The 20,428-nt window shown below is 43.7% G+C and overlaps 1 pseudogene; it reads left to right on the top strand.

The window, feature by feature from the left end:
* Positions 1–6,244: 6,244 nt before the first annotated feature.
* The window catches only part of LOC115128907 (leucine-rich repeat transmembrane neuronal protein 4-like), a 30,108-nt pseudogene continuing 15,924 nt past the window's right edge, over positions 6,245–20,428 (top strand).

Raw genomic sequence — 20,428 nt, 5'->3', positions numbered from 1 at the left:
GTGGCTTCAAGGCCCTGAATTCATACCAATACTATGGCTAGCTTCTCTGATGGGATATTTCATTCCTACTGATACCTGTTCGTCAAAATGTAAGCTCCGGTTATCTGACATTAAGGGCAGAACAATACCTGTCACCTCGGTCACTTTTGGAGATTCAGAGTGTGTCCTTTTCGCCCAGTCCCATGACACTTGTTCCCGTTATCTAAATGTTATGCACGTGCTACACAAAAAAAACTTTGTCACTGATATTCACACGTGAAACCTTTACTCTTCAGTTAACACACACACACACACTCTCTCTGTCGCCATCATAAATACCACTCTCTCTCTCCGACAAACATACACACTGCTTCCAACTGTAATATGTTAGGCACCAAACAGAATGTAAGAAGCACCAGAAAGAGAGAGGATTTTGATATAGTTAGGCCAATGTGAATCCTACCTTTGAAACACATCTCATGAGTAGCAGACCCTTTTCCTTTCTTCCTGCGCCAATCAAGTATGCCTAAGACCTACTGTCAAGTTACCAGGTTGTGAGCTAGCTAGGTAACATGACTGAACAACGTTGTTTGTTATCAAAACAATAACAAACGGCCGGGATTAGTTCAAAACGGCCCTCTACATGTTTTGTGAAATTACATCAAATGCGCACGAAGTTGCGCAGTAAGAAAGAAAGGTAGCTCTGGTAATATGAGTCATGTTCTTTTTACTGTTTGATCTACAGACAAGCTGTTTTCTTTGATGTAAAGCTGCAAGCATGACTGTCGTGAAGTGGTTTTTCCTCTCTGGCACTACTGGGTGAAAGTAAACTTGCAAAGCCTATCTGACTGGCTGGTGCTCTTGGTTATTATACCAGGGAAATTATATACAATCAGTGGTGTAAAGTACTTTAAGTAAAACGTTCTTTGGAATATCTGTACTTTACTATTTATATTTTGGCAACATTTACTTCACTGTATTCCTAAAGAAAATATTGTAATTTTTATTTTTACTTTTTACATACATTTTCCATGACACCCAAAAATACATTTTGACAGGAAAATGGTCCAATTCACATCAAGAGTACATCCCTGGTCATCCCTACTGCCTCTGATCTGGAGGACTCACCAAACACAAATGATTTGTTTGTTCATTATGTCTGAGTGTTGGAGTGTGCCCGTGGCTATCCATCAATAAAAAAAAACAATCAAATTGTGCCATCTGGTTTGCTTAATATAAGGAATTTGAAATGGTTTCAACTTTTACTTTTGATACTTAAGTACATTTTTGCAATTCCATTTACTTTTGATACTTAAGTATATTTTAAACCAAATACTTTTAGACTTTTACTCCAGGATTATTTTACTGGATGACTTTCACTTTTACTTGAGTCATTTTCTATTAAGTTATCTTTACTTTTACTCAAGTATGAAAATGTAGTACTTTTTCCACCACTGTATACAATGTATCAACTTTGCTCGCTCTGCATGCTGCTCCAATGTATTGAATGTACAGTACATATGTAACAACAGAAGACTCATCATGGTCTGCATCCCCTCTCGCCATCACGCCTAAATGATATTTTAAAATCTGATGAAGGAATAGATGTTTAGGAAGTGTGGACGGAGAGAAGCAGGTGAGTGGTGGCTGGAAGGAAATGCGGCTGGCAGATTACACCTGCCACACGTTTGAAAGTGAAGTGGGTATTGGACCGGAGCGTACAAGTGACTAGTTAGTGGCTGTTGCTTAAATTTGTAAATGAAAGTGACTTTATAAACATTTTATAACAGGCGCCAGCGGCTTCTTTAGATCGGTAGGGCATATGATACCACCAAAAATGTGGTAGTATCATATGAAATGGTACTAGGTATCGTAAAATGTTTTATTATGAGGTTTTGGTACCATGATAGTACCGTGGTACTGGTATACTGTGAAAAACGACATGGGAGTACTGTAGGCTAGTGGGTATCCTAGAAATAAGGAGTTAATACTCTTTAACAATGGTGGAATTTGATTCGCCTCATGTGTCAGAGCTTTTTGGTAGAAAGGACAGTTGGACTGAAATCCAACAAATAATCCAACTAATTGATTATATACAGTTGAAGTTGGAAGTTTACATACACCTTAGCCAAATACATTTAAACTCAGTTTTTCACAATTCCTGACATTTAATCCAAGTAAAAATTCCCTGTCTTAGGTCAGTTATGATCACCACTTTATTTTAAGAATGTGAAATGTCAGAATAATAGTAGAGAATTATGTATTTCAGCTTTTCTTTCATCAAATTCCCATTGGGTCAGTTACCATGCACTCAATTAGTATTTGGTAGTATTGCCTTTAAATTGTTTAACTTGGGTCAAACGTTTTGGGTAGCCTTCCAAAAGCTTCCCACATTAAGTTGGGTGAATTTTGGCCCATTCCTCCTGACAGAGCTGGTGTAACTGAGTCAGGTTTGTAGGCCTCCTTGCTTGCACACACTTTTTCAGTTCTGCCCACACATTTTATGTAGGTTTGAGGTCAGGGCTTTGTGATGGCCACTCCAATATCTTTTTTGTCCTTAAGCCATTTTGCCACAACTTTGGAAGTATGCTTGGGGTCATTGTCCATTTGGAAGACCCATTTGCGACCAAGCTTTAAATTCCTGACTGATGTCTTGAGATGTAGCTGCAATATATCCACATAATTTTCCTTGCTCATGATGCCATCTATTTTGTGAAGTGCACCAGTCCCTCCTGCAGCAAAGCACCCCCACAACATTATGCTGCCACCCCCGTGCTTCATGGTTGGGATGGTGTTCTTCAGCTTGCAAGCATCCCCATTTTTACTCCAAACATAACAATGGTCGTTATGGCCAAACAGTTCTATTGTTGTTTCATCAGACCAGAGGACAAAAGTACGATCTTTGTCCCAATGTGCAGTTGCAAACCGTAGTTTGACTTTTCTTATGGCGGTTTTGGAGCAGTGGCTTCTTCCTTGCTGAGCGGCCTTTCAGGTTATGTCAATATAGGACTTGTTTTACTGTGGATATAGATACTTTTGTACCTATTTCCTCCAGCTTCTTCACAAGGTCCTTTGCTGTTGTTCTGGGATTGATTTGCACTTTTCACACCAAAGTACGTTCATCTCTAGGAGACAGAATGCGTCTCCTTCCTGAGGGGTATGACGGCTGCGTGGTCCCATGGTATTTATACTTGCGTCCTATTGCTTGTACTGATGAACGTGGTACCTTCAGGCGTTTAAAAATTGGCCCCAATGATGAACCAGACTTGTGGAGGTTGTAAGGGATTTCTTCCATTGACGGAGAGGCGGACCAAAGCGCAGCGTGGTTGTTTTGATTAATGTTTTAATAAATCACTTCACATGAACAAACTAACAAAAACAAGAAACGTGAAAACCCAAAACAGCCCTATCTGGTGCAAAACACAGAGACAGGAACAATCACCCACAAACACACAGTGAAACCCAGGCTACCTAAATATGGTTCCCAATCAGAGACAATAACTAACACCTGCCTCTGATTGAGAACCATATCAGGCCAGACATAGAAATAGACAAACTAGCCATGAAATATAGAATGCCCACTCAGCTCACACCCTGACCAACCAAAACATAGAAATATACAAAGTAAACTATGGTCAGGGTGTGACAGTACCCCCCCGCAAAACCTGAACCTATAGGGGAGGGTCTGGGTGGGCATCTGTCCGCGGTGGCGGCTCTGGTGTTGGACGTGGCCCCCTCTTCACCGTAGTCTTCCCCCACCTTGTCCGCTTCCGTGACCTCCTAGCCACGGCAACCCTACTTAATAACACGGGACAGAGGAGCAGCTCGGGACAGAGGAGCAGCTCGGGACAGAGGGGCAGCTCGGGACAGAGGGGCAGACTCCGGCAGCACAGGAGAGGAGGAAGGCTCTGGCAGATCCTGGCTGACTGGCGGATCTGGAAGAGTCTGGCTGACTGGCGGATCTGGAAGAGTCTGGCGGATCTGGAAGAGTCTGGCAGACTGGCGGATTTGGAAGAGTCTGGCAGACTGGCGGATCTGGAAGAGTCTGGCTGACTGGCGGATATGGAAGAGTCTGGCTGACTGGCGGATATGGAAGAGTTGAATAATGAATAATATTGAATAATATGAATAATATTTTTCGATTGAGACTATATAAAGCCCCTTCCTTTAAATTTAACTGTGATGGAACAAAGTAAAAGAGTTTTACTACCTTCCACTTTAAATCCCATCCCTTACCTAATTAATGTCAGACTTTGAAATGCACAGATCCGTAGATGCAGGCACTGGCATGGTTTTTCCTCTCAAGGGCCTCTTTAGATTTTGTGGGGTGGGACATTAACATTTAAGAACAATTAGCATTTTATTGGTGGCTTTTAGATACAAATGATGACAGATAGGTGATAGGGATCATTGGGGAGCTATAAGATGACATGGTCTAATCACCAGCTTTCTTTGATGTAGAATGGTTTGTCTGTGACTGTGTCTGTGTCTGTCGGCTGCCATGCTAATTTATTTGTTGCTTGCTCATTGTGCTTGTTAATCGGCCAGACATGAGTGCTTGTAAGACAGAGTAGATCCATGCTAAATCACCTTTGCCTTGCATGTTTACTAAAACAAGACATGCAAGAACTGCTCTCAGCTTCGAGACCTGGGATCACATCTGGCTTAATGTAGCCACTTAATCTCCTCCTGGATAAAGATATGTAAAGTTACTTTATTTTATGAAAATATGTAACACTTTTTGGTTGGGATTTCAAAGCAACAATGGAGAGGACTGTTTTAGGTTAGTTTAAATGGTTTAGGGTGGCAGGTTGCTTAGCGGTTAACAGTGTTGGGCCAGTAACTGAAAGATCACTCTTTTGAATCCCCGAGCTGGCTAGGTGAAAAATCTGCCGATGTGCCCTTTAGCAAGGCACTTAACCATAATTGCGCCTGTAAGTCGCTCTGTATAAGAGTGTCTACTAAAATGTAAACATGTATTCCTTATTATTTATATTTCAAAAGCGTGGTTGAAAAACGTCAATATGACTAACCAGGCTATCAAACAGAGTTACTTCCATGGTTAGGCCTTATTTACAGGCTGCACCAGAGACAGTCGCTGTCCAGTGTAATGTGGTGCTGAACATCAGAATTCTGTCAGTAGTTTCAATGGTGCTGAATCTCCTATCCCTGCTATTACAGCTTGTTTCCTGTGACAAAGATACCACACACTTAAAGCAAACAGGTATACAGTGCCTTCGCAAAGTGTTCAGACCCCTTGACTTTTTACACATTTTGTTAGGTTACAGCCTTATTCTAAAATTGATTCTATAGATTTTTTACTTATCAATCTACACACAATACCTCATAGTGACAAAGAAATAGCAGGTTTTTAGATTTCTTTGCTAATTTATTATTATATATATTTTTAAATATCAAATTTACTTAAGTATTCAGACCCTTTACTCAGTACTTTGTTCAAGCACCTTTAGCAGCCTTGAGTCTGACGTTACAAGCTTGGCACACCTGTATTTGGGGACCCTCTCCCAATCTTCTCTACAGATCCTCTCAAGCTCTGTCAGGTTGGATGGGGAGTGCTGCTGCACATCTATTTTCAGGTCTCTCCAGAGATGTTGGATTGGGTTCAAGTCAGGGCTCTGACTGGGCCACTCAAGGACGTTCAGAGACTTGTCCCGAAGCCACTCCTGCGTTGTCTTGGTTGTGTGCTTAGGGTCGTTGTCCTGTTGGAAGGTGAACCTTCACCCCAGTCTGAGATCCTGAATGGAGCAGTTTTTTTAAAATCAAAGGATCTCTCTGTACTTTGCTCCTTTCATCTTTGCCTCAATCCTGTCTAGTCTCCCAGTCCCTGCCACTGAAAAATATCCCTGCAGCATGATGCTGCCACCACCATGCTTCTCCATAGGGATGGTGCCACGTTTCCTCCAGATATGACGCTTGACATTCAGGCCAAAGAGTTCAATCTTCCTGACGGGCCGCCCCTAGGTGGTAATGGTAGGCAACAACACATCTGCCACGCTGATCCTCAACATTGGGGCCCCTCAGGGGTGCGTGCTTAGTCCCCTCCGGTACTCCCTGTTCACTCATGACTGCGTGGCCAAGTACGACTCCAACACCATCATTAAGTTTGCTGACGACACAACAGTGGTAGGTAGACCTGATCATCAAAAACTATGAGACAGCCTATAGTGAGGAGATCAGAGACCTGACAGTGTTGTGCCCGGACAACAACCTCTCCCTCAACCTGATCAAGACAAAGGAGCTGATCATGGACTACAGGAAAAGGAGTGCCGAACACGCCCCCATTCACATCGTCAGGGCTGTTGTGGAGCGGGTCCAGAGTTTAAAGTTCCTTGGTTTCCACATCACCAACAAACTATCATGGTCCAAACACACCAAGACAGTCATGAAGAGGGCACGACAACACCTTTTCCCCCTCAGGAGACTGAAAAGATTTGGCCTGGGTCCCCAGATCCTGACCCCAGATCACGGTAAGGTCTGATACCAACATGCTCAGAGACCGTTTCTATTTGAAAAGCCACAGCAGAACACTTGAACTGGACTGACCACCTGCTCTGATTCGTATACACGACTAATAAAACTTGAAACTTGAACTTTAAAAAAGTTGTTGGCTCAACTGCAAGTCTGTTCATCGATAATAAGCAATGAAATTCTAGAATTATCTACAATCCTTTAATCGGAAGATTATATTTGCTAATCAGCACTTAATGCCCATAATTGTGCAGTTTAATCTTGACATTATCTCTTAACGCTTGAGTTATCTACCCTGTATGAAATACTGGAAAATATTGCTTTCCTTATTTAAAATAAATCATTTAGAAAAATAGACCCAAAACTATACCGTTATATAATATGCACAGGAAAACACTAATCAGCACAGTTGAGACATAGGAAAAGACAAAGTAAAATGCAAACTAGTCTCCCCCCCCAAAATGTTCTTGAAGAGAGCACATAAGACAGCTCTTGCTCTTCTCTTGAGCCTTCCCTGATATATTTTTTCTCAAATAATTTAATATGCTTTGTTAATCCATTCCCCAGCCTCCCACTATGATCCCAGGGATGTGTGTGGGTTGGCCTCTCTCCCTCAGTTCTGCATCAGAGACGTACCAAATCTACCTCATTCCAGCCATAGAGATGAACACAGAGTAATTGAGGTTAAGGATGTTTGTCCTCATTTCATTTAAGGCTCTAATTTATGTACTGTAATCCAGGATGAATTTCTCTCACAATTACTGTCTCTCTGATAACGATTAGCAGCAGTATCCTGTTGCCACCAGTAACCAGCTCCTTTATTGTACATCTACAGCTGTTGCTGTGCTATAGCTTTATCTACTCTACCTCTGCCTCCACTTCCACTGCCTTTGCTGCTACACTTCTGCTAGCTCTACCTATAAAATAAGCTTTTATCATAAATCAGTCGATTTTATACTGCGCCCTGCTTCCACTGTGAACTTTACAGCTCTCTCCCATTTCTAAATAAATGTGTGTGAAATAATGGGTTTTAAGTGTGTAAGGCGTACTTCATTTCAATATTGCAATTTCAGTGTGACCAATTAATCTGTGTTGCATGATGGCAGTCCTGCATCGGTAATATGTCACGAACTTCTATGGCTTGAAAGTCTTTTTAATTGTATGTGTCTTAAATCTGAGTGAACACACTCAATATTGCAGTATATCACGTATAGTGCTACTAAGCCAGAGCTTGGCTCAGCACTAATACATACAGTGCCTTCGGAAAGTATTCAGGCACCTTGACTTTTTCCAAATTTTGTTACGTTACAGCCTTATTCTAAAATGTATAAAATTGTTTTTTTTCCCATCATCAATCTACACACAATACCCAATAATGACAAAGCAAAAACAGGTTTGTAGATGGGGAGCGTTGCTGCACAGCTATTTTCAGGTCTCTCCAGAGATGTTTGATCAGCTTCAAGTCTGGGCTCTGGCTGGGCCGATCCATTTCTGAAGCCACTCCTGCGTTGTCTTGGCTGTTTGCTTAGGGTCGTTGTCCTGTTGGAAGGGGAACCTTCGCCCCAGTTTGAGGTCCTGAGCGAACTGGAGCAGGTGTTCATCAAGGATCTTTCTGTACTTTGCTCCGTTCATCTTTCCCTCGATCCTGACTAGTCTCCCAGTCCCTGCCACTGAAAAACATCCCCACAGGATGATGCTGACACCACCATGCTTCACCGTAGTGATGGTGCCAGGTTTCCTTCAGATGTGACGATTGGCATTCAGTCCAAAGAGTTCAATCTTGGTTTCATCAGACCAGAGAATCTTGTTTCTTATGGTCTGAGAGTCTTTTGGCAAACTCCAAGCTGGCTGCCATGTACCTTTTACTGAGTGGCTTCCGTCTGGCCACTCTAACATAAAGGCCTGATTGGTGGAGTGCTGCAGAGCAGTTTGTCCTTCTGGAAGGTTCTCCCATCTCCACAGAGGAACTCTAGAGCTCTGTCAGAGGGATCATCAGGTTCTTGGTCACCTCCCCGACCAAGGCCCTTCTCCACAGATTGCTCAGTTTGGCTGGGCGTCCAGCTCTAGGAAGAGTCTTGGTGTTTCCAAACTTTCCATTTAAGAATGATGGAGGCCACTTTGTTCTTGTGGTCCTTCAATGTTGCAGACATTTTTTGGTACCCTTCCCCAGATCTGTGACTCGACACAATCCTGTCTCAGAGCTCTAAGGACAATTCCTTTGACCTCATGGCTTGGTAATTTGCACTGACATGCACGGTCAACTGTGGGACCTTATATAGACAGGTGTGTGCCTGTCCTGAATCATGTCCAAACAATTGAATTTACCGCAGGTGGACTCCAATCAAGAAATGTATAGAAACATCTCAAGGATGATCAATGGAAACAGGATGCACCTGAGCTCAATTTGAAGTCTCATAGCAAAGGGCCTGAATACCTATGTAAATAAGCTATTTCATATTTTTTGCACATTTATAATAATAAAATAATTAAAAACCTGTGTGTAGATTGCTGAGGAAAATGTTTTATTTAATACGTTATAGAATAAGGCTGTAACATAACGAAATGTGGAAAAGTCAAGGGGTCTGAATAGTTTCCGAAGGCAATGTACTAAAAGCTCTCTGCTCCTGTGTCCAAGGAGACACTATCAATGTTGAAAGAATAAGTCTAGACTATGGATTCTCTTGCATCTATTCCTTATCCACTTGTTGAGTTAGCAAAATGTACTATAAAGGATGTGTTTGATCTTGGCGTTTTACCTTTACAAGGAGAGGTTAATTCCTCCATTTTGTTTGTCTTTGAAGCACCTAACTCCCATGTCCCTTGGTAACCCCACCTCTAGTAATTACCTACTATAGAGGAGAGCATGTTTCCATGTAGGCAGCAGCTCAGGGTAGAATACATAAGATGACGTTGAAGTGTTTTAATGAGCTCAGATATACAATTTGAGTATCTTATTCTTAATTTCAAAGACACATTAGAATAGAACATCTTGAGCCATGTTATCTTGATATTGCACTACTAGCAATGGGGAAAGAAAATATAATGTCCTTATGAATTTCCCCATTGCTAGTAGTGCAATATCCTTATGGATTTCTACTTATTAAGGAAACCTATTACTGAGAGTGATTGAATAGGGAGGGCCCTATGTATTTTGCACATTCCATAGCATACCGTACCTGACCCATGCTCTATGCTGAGGGCTTAGGCTATATGTCATATTTTTTGGTTCTCTGAAGTGCTTCACGGTGCAGCACTCCTGGGGCTGGCCACTCTGCTCACATGGGCACTCTGGGTAATAGCCTTTGCGTCAGCCCACCACAAGAGCACTGTGCATTCAAATGAAATATCAACTTGTCGCTCCGCCAAGGAAGACGACAGCTGACTCTGCCATGGCTGCCAGAATCCAACCCAGGCTTATGAAAGGGCCAGCCTCATAGACGATTTTAAATGAGTTGCTTTTAAATGAACTAACCTTGGAGGAGCTCGATGCCATCAATGTATTTTAGCAACAGAGAGAAGCGGGTGGAATTTGGATAGATTTTTATCTGCAGTGCAACCCTGAGGTGGTAGCTATGCTTACACCAGAACCTTGTTTCATGCCTTCGACTTTGTAAAAAAGGTTCTGTGGAATATACTACCATTATGCAACGGCCTTGAAGTAGAACATTGTTGTTAAAAATGACATTAGAATAAGTTGAGCTGTCAGTGTTCATAATTTTATGATATTTCCCTCTCAATGATATTTGTAGCAGAATTAGAGCATTGGGAGGCACATGCTCAATTTGTTCATTCTGAAATCAGATTGAAAAGTAACTTTAGTCTATAATTAACATTGGATAGAGAGGGTACCAGATAAAACCTTAGGCTGGGGGTATTTTATGTAATGCTAATGTTAGCTAAGCATTGTAATGAATCTCAAATAAGTTTGTGTGTGTGTGCTCTAGTGTTTGTGTGCTCCTGTGTGTCTGTGTGTGTGCTCGTGTGTGTCTAAGTAATTCTAGTCCTTTGTCATTGCACCTCTCATGTTCTTTTTTAATTCCCCTTGGTATGCCTACAGAGGCAGGCAATGGCATAACAATTTGTTTACTCTATTTATCTCACAAGCTTGTTGATTCATCTCCGTTTAAGTGGTTTCTAGAGAGTATTGGCACCACGTTGGGAAGGGGGACTCCTGGCAGGCCCTATATTATGTCAGATCTATGTGAGGGAGAAAATCAGGTTACGTCTGAACAGTACGCCATGTTTAATGACCAGTAATGGCCACGTCTCTGCCTGGCACTCTTTAAAAGCCCCCGAGGGAGCACAATAAAGACACTTCCACTGGGTGTTATTGCTCCGTGTCCGTTCTGAGATCTATGTTGAGCCGATGTGTGCTAATTAGCGTAGCCGTCTTGCAAAGTCATCAATGAGCCCGAAGCACGAGAGACTGGTCCGACCCCAGATAATGTTACACCTGGAGAATTTAGCTCGTGGTTTAAATATGTCCAGATGTGTCTCTCTATTGATTTCCCCCCTTATAGCATAGGTCTTTATTGAGAGGCACGTGTGCTAATGCAAGCCACCAAATCATCTGTAAGTTATTTGATTTAAGAGAGGGTTCTCTGTAGGCTCATTGAGGGATGTGCTAACTGTTCCAGTGGGATTACCATTTAGGTAAAAGTGATGAGTCTGTAAATTGCAATGGATGATTGGCCGGCTCTGTCGGTGTACTCTTAATAAAGGTGAGGGCGCTGGCCTTGCATACTGTATCACTTTGAGGACCTCAGAGCTTAATTTACACACAGTAGCTTAAATCATCATTTCCAACACAGTTTGAATCATAATTTCATAAACTGGAAGTATTGTAGGCTGGATGATTTTCTCTCACAGAGGTGTTCTTTCTACTAAGCCAGAGGCTTATGGGAATTCTCTCCTGTAATGGGTTTAATTTTGGTAACTAATCTTTGAAAGCCAAAATTTCAGGGTGATTCTGGGCCTAAATGGGTCACTGATCAATTACAGCTTCGAAATGGATGCTGATCATTTTCTGACCATACTTGTTATGAGTGTGACTTTTAAACTTTTACATGGATTTGTGATCGTTAACGTTTACAAAAAAATCCCAAAACATTTTTTCACAGATATTAAATCACAGTGCAGTTATCACAAAACTGCCACTAACAGGTCTTAATCATCATCATAAAGGTATTTTACAAATACCTAATGCAAAAATACTATAGGCCTAGTAGGAGGAGTAATGAATCTTTCAAATGATCAATTATTCATCATAATTAACAGTTGGAAAAATGGCAGAGAGTAAGACAGGGAAGTCACAGCAGTGAAATCCTCTATGGCAATACTTTGAGAAGTTAAATGAGAAAGTGATGAAATGAGTTGGAATTGAGCTAGTGTGGCAGCAGGCTACAGGTGCAATGTTGAAAGGGAGGCAACGTGAGACCCAAATTGTTGCTGGCAGCAGTGTGATAAGGGGCAGAGTGAGAAAATCACAGTGCTGATTGCAGTTGATATGCAGCCATTGTCAATGGTAGAGGATGTCAGCTTCAATACCCTAATGGTATATAGACTGCAAGATGCCATGTAAAAACAACGTGATGGCCTGGCTGGAGAAATTGTACAATGATTGTTCTGCAAACACCACACGAGCTCTCAAACACCATACGTGGCATTAACAACAGATGGTTGGACGTCTATAAACACATTGTCATACATCACTGCAACAAGCCATAACCTTGATGAGAAGTGGACCTGAAGTCCCATGTACTGACAACTGATAACGTGGAGAGGCACACAACAGAGAACCTAAAACGGCATTAATTGTATTGTTGCTGAGTAGGTCGGGTGCAGCAGTAAGGTGAGCGGCAACTGGATGAATGGCAACTGAAATCCAGAAGCAAAGGACTGTGAGATGAAACATACAACAAGGCCAGAGTTTTTTTCTATATCAAAAAGGGATTAGTTAGTGGGTGTGGCAATGGGCACGGTCAGCCCGTCGACGAGGCAGGATTTGAGAGAGAATTTTTGAGATCCCCATTTTGTAGACAATGTTATTTTTTATTTTTTTGCCAATGTTCCGAAATGTTCTACATTTCTCCATGGATCTGAGATACATTTTTGACGTTTTAAAACTAATTTCCTGTAATTCTACACATTTTGCCATCGAGCTGAGAGACAATGTTGCAGTTTTATTCAAGCTAATTTCCTGCGATTCTATCCCTTTTGCCATGGCGAATGCTCTGTTATTTTGCTCAAAAGTAATAACATACTTCTAAATTTGTAATTATCTCTAACTGTCTAGCTTTTATTTTAGTGATTGTTAGTTCTCAAAGATTATATATATTTTTTTATATTTAGGTCCTGTAGTCGTTTAAGTTTACACTAAAAGTTTTTCCGTCCTGAAAATGTATTTTTAAAGTATGTATACACTGAACAAAAATAGAAATGCAACATGTAAAGTGCAGATTCTATTTTCATGAGCTGACATAAAAATGTTGTGCACAAATTTGTATACATCCCTGTTAGTGAGCATTTCTCCTTTGCCAAGGTAATCCATTTGACCTGTGGCAAATCAAGAAACTGATTAAACAACATTATCATTACACAGGTGCACCTTGTGCTGGGGACAAGAAAATGTCACTCTAAAATGTGAAGTTTTGTCACACCACACAATGCTAGAGATGCCTCAAGTTTTGAGGGGGCATGCAAGTGTCATATTAACTGTGTGAATGTCCACCAGAGCTGTTGCCAGACAATTTAATGTTAATTTCTCTACCATAAGCCGCATCCAACGTCATTTTAGAGAATTTGGCAGTACGTCCAACCGGCCTCACAACCGCAGACCACGAGTACCCACGCCAGCCCAGGACCTTCAGATCTGGCTCCTTCAACTGCGGCATCGTCTGAGACCAGCCACCCGGATAAAACTGTGGGTTTGCACAACCAAAGAATTTCTGCACAAACTGTCAGAAACCTTCTCAGGGAAGCTCATCCTCACTAGGGTCTTGACTTGACTGCAATTCGGCATTGTGACCGACTTCAGTGGGCAAACATGGTGGCAGTGGGGTTATGGTATGGGCAGAGTAAGCCACAGACAACAAACACAATTGTATTTTACCAAGGGCAATTTGAATGAACAGAAATACCATGATGAGATACTCAGGCCCGTTGTTGTGCCATTCATCCGCTCCCATCACCTCATGTTTCAGCATGATAATACACAGCCCCATGCCGCAAGGATATGTACAGTCGTGGCCAAAAGTTGAGAGTGACACAAAATGTCAGATGTTACTATGGAATACTGAAGTATAATTAAAGGCATTTCATATGTGTCAAAGGCTTTTATTGACAATTACATCAAGTTGATGCAAATAGTCAATATTTGCAGTGTTAACCCTTCTTTTTCAAGACCTCTGCAATCCGCCCTGGCATGCTGTCAGTTACCTTCTGGGCCACATCCTGACTGATGGCAAACCATTCTTGCATAATCAATGCTTGGAGTTTGTCCACCCGCCTCTTGAGGATTGACCACAAGTTCTCAATGGGATTAAGGTCTGGGGAGTTTCCTGGCCATGGACCCAAAATATTGATGTTTTGTTCCCCGAGTCACTTAGTTATCACTTTTGCCTTACGGCAAGGTGCTCCATGATGCTGGAAAAGTCATTGTTCGTCACCAAACTGTTCCTGAATGGTTGGGAGAAGTTGCTCTGGGAGGATGTATTGGCACCATTTTTTATTCATGGCTGTGTTCTTAGGCAAAATTGTGAGTGAGCCCACTCCTTTGGCTGAGAAGCAACCCCACACATGAATGATCTCAGGATGCTTTACTGTTGGCATGACACAGGACTGATGGTAGCGCTCACCTTGTCTTCTCCGGTTTAGTATCCTTAATGGCTTCTTAGAGTTATGAGACTTAAGTACGGTTTAGTATTTCATTGTAACTTAGAATTACATTCTCCAATGCACGTTAAATTCGTGGCAAAAAAATCCAGCGCAGTTCTCCATAGTTATCCTCATCGCCAAATATGTAGTATCCTCAAAGGCTTCTTAGAGTTATGACTCATGGGACTTAAGTACGGTTTAGCATTTCATTGTAACTTAGAATTACATTCTCCAATGCACCTGGCTTTTAAGCTACCTGAAGCGTTCTTAATCATAGTTATATAGGCAGACATAGGAAATAACTATGGTTAGCGGGAAGCTAACCCCCGTCTTGAGTCAATACTGCCATCTATTGGTAAACTAAATATACCAGGTAACTACATCCGGACAAGCTTTTTTCTGGATGCCCCAAACAATCGGAAAGGGGATTCATCAGAGAAAAGGACTTTACCCCAGTCCTCAGCAGTCCAATCCCTGTACCTTTTGCAGAATATCAGTCTGTCCCTGATGTTTTTCCTGGAGAGAAGTGGCTTCTTTGCTGCCCTTCTTGACACCAGGCCATCCTCCAAAGTCTTCTCCTCACTGTGCGTGCAGATGCACTCACACCTGCCTGTTGCCATTCCTGAGCAGGCTCTGTACTGGTGGTGCCCCGATCCCGCAGCTGAATCAACTTTAGGAGACGGTCCTGGCGCTTGCTGGACTTTCTTGGGTGCCCTGAAGCCTTCTTCACAACAATCGAACCGCTCTCCTTGAAGTTCTTGATGATCTGATAAATGGTTGATTTAGGTGCAATCTTACTGGCAGCAATATCCTTGTCTGTGAAGCCCTTTTTGTGCAAAACAATGATGACAGCACTTGTTTCCTTGCAGGTAACCATGGTTGACAGAGATAAAACAATGATTCCAAGCACCACGCTCCTCTTGAAGCTTCCAGTCTGTTATTCAAACTCAATCAGCATGACAGAGTGATCTCCAGCCTTGTCCTCATCAACACTTACACCTGTGTTACCGAGAGAATCACTGACATGATATCAGCTGGTCCTTTTGTGGCAGGGCTGAAATGCAGTGTAAATATTTTGGGGAGATTCAGTTCATTTGCATGGCAAAGAGGGACTTTCAATTAATTGCAATTCATCTGATCACTCTTCATAACATTCTGGAGTATATGAAAATTGCCATCATACAAACTGAGGCAGCAGACTTTGTGAAAATTAATATTTGTGTCATTCTCAAAACCTTTGGCCACGACTGTACATAATTCCTGGAAGCTGAAAATGTCCCAGTTCTTCCATGGCCTGCATACTCGCCAGACGTCACCCATTGAGCATGTTTGGGATGCTCTGGATCGAAGTGTACAATAGCGTGTTCCAGTTCCCGCCCATATCCAGCAACTTCGCACAGCCATTGAAGAAGAGTGGGACAATATTCCACAGGCCACAATCAACAGCCTGATCAACTCTATGTGAAAGAGATGTGTCCCTCTGCATGAGGTGAATGGTGGCCACAGCAGATACTGACAGGGGGGGGGGGGTAAATGTGACCAACAGATTTCCCAGTCATATGAAATTCATAGATTAGGAGCTAATTAATTTATTTCAATTGACTGATTTCCTGTAACTCAGTAAAATGTTTCAATTGTTGCGTATTGAATGTAAAGTGTGTATATAAACTCTGTTGCCAGTTTATTAGGTATTAGTACCATCTAGTACCAGGTCAGATCCCCCTTTGCGTCCAGAACAGCCTGAATTCTTCAGGGCATGGAAACATTGCTCAATTGGTATCAAGGGAAATATTCCCCACACCATTACACCACCACCAGCAGCTTGTACCATTGACACCAGGCAGGATTGGGCCATGGACTCATGCTGCTTATGCCAAATCCTGACACTACCATCAGCATGACACAACAGGAACTGGGATTCGTCAGACCTGGTGATGTTTTTCCACTCCTTATTTGTCCAGTGTTGGTGAACACGTGCCCGCTGAAGCTGCTGCTTCTTGTTTTTAACTGATAGGAATGGAACCCAGTGTGGTCGTCTGCTGCAATAGCCCATCCGTGACAAATACCAACGAGTTGTGTGTTCAGAGATGCCGTTCTGCACGCGTCTCAGACCACTATGGTAAAGGTCGACCGATTATGATTTTTCAACACAGATACCGATTATTGGAGGACCCAAAAAAAGCAGATACCGATTAATGGGCCAATTTTTATATATATATATTTGTAATGATGACAATTATAACAATACTGAATGAACACTTTTATTTTAACTTAATATAATACATCAATCAAATCAATTTAGTCTCAAATAAATAATGAAACATGTTCAATTTGGTTTAAATAATGCAAAAACAAAGTGTTGGAGAAGAAAGTTGTCACGCCCTGGTCTTAGTATTTTGTGTTTTATTTATTTATTTTCATCAGGCCAGGGTGTGACATGGGTTATTTTATGTGGTGTGTTTTGTCTAGGGGTTTGTTGTAGGTTATGGGATAGTGGTTAGTGGGGTTGTCTAGAATAGTCTATGGCTGCCTGGAGTGGTTCTCAATCAGAGGCAGGTGTTTATCGTTGTCTCTGATTGGGAACCATATTTAGGCAGCCATATTCTTTGAGTGTTTCGTGGGTGATTGTTCCTGTCTCTGTGTTTGTTTGCACCAAATAGGCTCAGTCACTTTGGTTTTTCTTTTTTCCTTGTTTTGGAAGAGAAGGGAACGAGCGCCATTCTCCTTGCGGAGATGGTGCTAAATACATCAACACGGTCGGTCCCTGGGATTGGGCTGGCCAACACGATTCGGTTTGCTTGGAAGGAAAAGGAGTTGGAGCCTTTAGGACGGGAAACTTTTGGAAGTATAATATTGATGGGGATTCTAAAGCTGACGGTGAAGGACGTGTTTTGTTTCCAAGGCAACTCGTTGGAGGGAGCATACGACGTGGCACCATATACAGAGGAGAAACACGATGATATCCTGAGAAGGGCAAGAGCAGTGGGAGGTGAGAGGCCGATGAGCCACTATGAAATAACGAGCCTGGCGAAGAACAACTTTAGGGTTGTAACTGTTAACATTTACAACCCTTGCGTTAAGGACGAAGAGGTGAGGGCCTTTCTGGGGAGATACATGGATAACGTCTCCTCAGCAAGGCACCTCAAAGACTCCCTAGGGTTTTGGAATGGGAGGAGAGGCTTCCAGGCCCTCCTCAGGGAGGACCCAAAGGGACATGGTGGCTACCTCCATCCTCCTGCTATGTTCTCCCTAGGGGCTGACAGGGGGACGTTGTTTTATGCACGTCAGCCCCCATTTTGCAGGCGCTGTATGGCCTACGGCCACATATTCGCCTCGTGCAGCACAAGAAAATGCAGATTTTGTGGATCTGAGGAACACGAGGCGAGGGATTGTGACAAGCCTAAGGCGTGCCACGGGTGTGGCTCGTCAGCACACCTGTGGCGGGGGTGCCCGGCTCGTCAGAGGTCATATGCGTCTGCGGCTGGGGGGGGAGCAGGAGCGGGGGATGGGGGAAGAAGAGGAGGGGAAGAAAGCACGCCTCATGACCAGAGTACAGGTCCAGAGGGGAAGGCCGCAAGGAAGGAGGAGGAGCAAGAAGCGGCGGATGGAAGAGAGAAGGAAACGGAAGGCACGGGAGTAGGAGAAACAGGAAAAGCGGCGGAAGAAGGCAACCGAGTGGAGGAGCATGAGAGAGAAGAAAGCGAGGGAGGAGTGTTGGAGAAGGAGACGGTGGAAGAGCAAGTGGACTGGGGGGAAAGTGCCCTGGTGGAAGAGATGAGGGGTATGGTGGAGGAGCTGGCGGGGGGGGGAGGGTGGTATCTCTCCACTGCCGCCATCACCAAAGAAGAGAATGAAGAGGAGGGTGCGATTGGCCGACAGTGAGAGGGAGGGGATGGCCAAGAGAGTGATGGGGGTGGGAGAAACCTCTGGGTTGTTGCTGGTTTCCCCAGGCCCTCAACTTCTGTTGGGTGGGGACACACCTAACAAGACTCAGGACTGGGTACAGGAGGAGGTGGGGAGTGTTTTGTTTGGGGACTTTCCAAACCAGCTGCAGCACTGGGGAGGGGAGGAGTGTGGGGGTAGACCCAGGGTGCAGGGCACCCCGAGCCAAACACTATTCCTGCATCCTGGGTTGGTGAGATGGAGGAAGAGGGGGGGATGTCGGGAGTACGGATGGTGTTCTCACCGGTAGATATGGAGCAGGGGAGCATCGGGTGAGTCTCCTGTTTTTTTTTTCTGTCTGGGTTTAGAATTTGAGTGTATTACATGTTTTTATTTTATTCTTTCATGGGGTCTAATTTTACTTTTGTTAGTTTAAATGTAAGGTTTTTAAGGGATTTTGTTAAGAGGAGGGCGGTTTTTAGTTATTTGGAGGGTGTGGGGTTTGATTTTTGTTTTTTACAGGAGGTTCACCTGAGGGATGGAGGGGATGTTAGTAGGTTTAAGAGGGAGTGGGACAAGGGGGAGTCGGTTTGGGGTATTGGGGGGGTGCACTCATCGGGGGTAGGGATTTTGTGTGGGCACAGGGAGGTAAAAGTGGAGGATTCTTTTGTGGTAATGCAGGGGAGGGTTATAGGGGTGGATGTCACGATAAGGGATTGTAAATTTAGATTAGTGGTGGTGTATGGGCCACAGGTGGTGGCAGACAGGAGGGAGATGGTGGACTGTCTGACGCCCCTGTGTGTCACAAATAGGAAATTAGTGATAGGGGGGGATTTTAATACAGATTTAGGAATAGGGGGGATAGCAGTGCAGGCGCCATTGCCGGGCTAATGGCTTGCCATGGTCTGGTAGATGGTGGTCTGCACACTACTCCGAAAATGGCCGGTCCTACATGGCGCAACTCCAGGGGTGTTGAGCGGAGGCTCGACTATATTTTTGTACCCAGGTCTTTGGGCAAGTTGTCTGGGCGGCTGTTGCCTGTTTTCTTTTCGGATCACGACGGGGTGCTCCTGCAGGTGGGGTCGCCAGTCTGCCTCTTTGGTAGGGGGTACTGGAAGTTAGATCGGGATGTGCTGGAGGAGCAGGCTTTTGTTGACGGGTTTTATGGTTTCTTTTGGAGGCTTGAAGGCCTCCGGTCCATGTGCGAGGGGGTGTTAGAGTGGTGGGAATTAGTTAAGGTGAGGATTAGTGCTTTTATAATAGGGTATTGCAAGAGGAAAAAAAGGGAGGAGAGGAGGGAGGTGGATCGTATCCAAAGGTTAATTGAACTCGAGTACGAGGCAGGCAACCTCGGCGGGTCGTTTGACTGGGAGAGATCCGCAACCCTAAAGGCGCAGCTCAGGGAGTTGCAGGAGCGGAAGGCTCAAGCTTTCCTGGAGCGTGCGCATAGTGGCTTTCTAGAACATAATGAGACTTGTTCTGCTATGTTCTTTAAGTCGGTTAGGGCCAGACAGAGTAGGAAGGTAATGCATGGCGTTAGGGAAGAAAATGGTAGTATAGTTAGAGAACCAGAGGATATGGTCAGGGTGACAACTGATCATTTCCAAAGTTTATTTAAGGAAAGGGAAATAGATGTAGAGCAGGGAAATGTGTTTTTAGAACACTTGTCCAGGCGGTTGCCGGAGGACATTAGAGAAGTGATGGAGGCCCTGATTAACTGCCATTAGGGCAGACACAGGGGTGGAAGGCTTGTTGATCCCTGGAAGTGGTGGGCTGCGTGTTAAGATGACGCAGTACGCCGACGACACTTCCTTGCTGTTGTGCAAGGACTCGTGCCTGACAAGGTCCCTTGCCATCTTTGGGGATTTCACCCGAGCGTCGGGAGCAGTTCTGAACCATGCAAAGTCCTCCGTCAAGTTTTCCGGAAGATGGCGCGGTAGAACGGATGTGCCTGGGGGGTTATCTCTCTGTGAGGGGGCCCTGAGGATTCTCGGGGTCCATTTTGAGACCTCCGGCTCAGCGACGCTAAACTGAAAAATGCGTATCGCAGTGGTACAGAGGAAGCTAGCAATGTGGAAGGCTAGGTATTTGTCTTTTATGGGCAAAGTCCTGGTCCTAAAGGTGGATGTGTTGCCGTCTCTTTTGTATTTGGCGTACATCTACCAATTGCCGGCTTGTCTGAGGAGGCCTCTAGTGAGGCTTG

This window comes from Oncorhynchus nerka, linkage group LG4, assembly GCF_034236695.1.
Source record: "Oncorhynchus nerka isolate Pitt River linkage group LG4, Oner_Uvic_2.0, whole genome shotgun sequence".
Classification (NCBI taxonomy): domain Eukaryota; kingdom Metazoa; phylum Chordata; class Actinopteri; order Salmoniformes; family Salmonidae; genus Oncorhynchus; species Oncorhynchus nerka.
The sequence above is the reverse complement of the archived record's forward strand: the minus strand, read 5'-3'. Positions and strand labels throughout refer to the sequence as shown.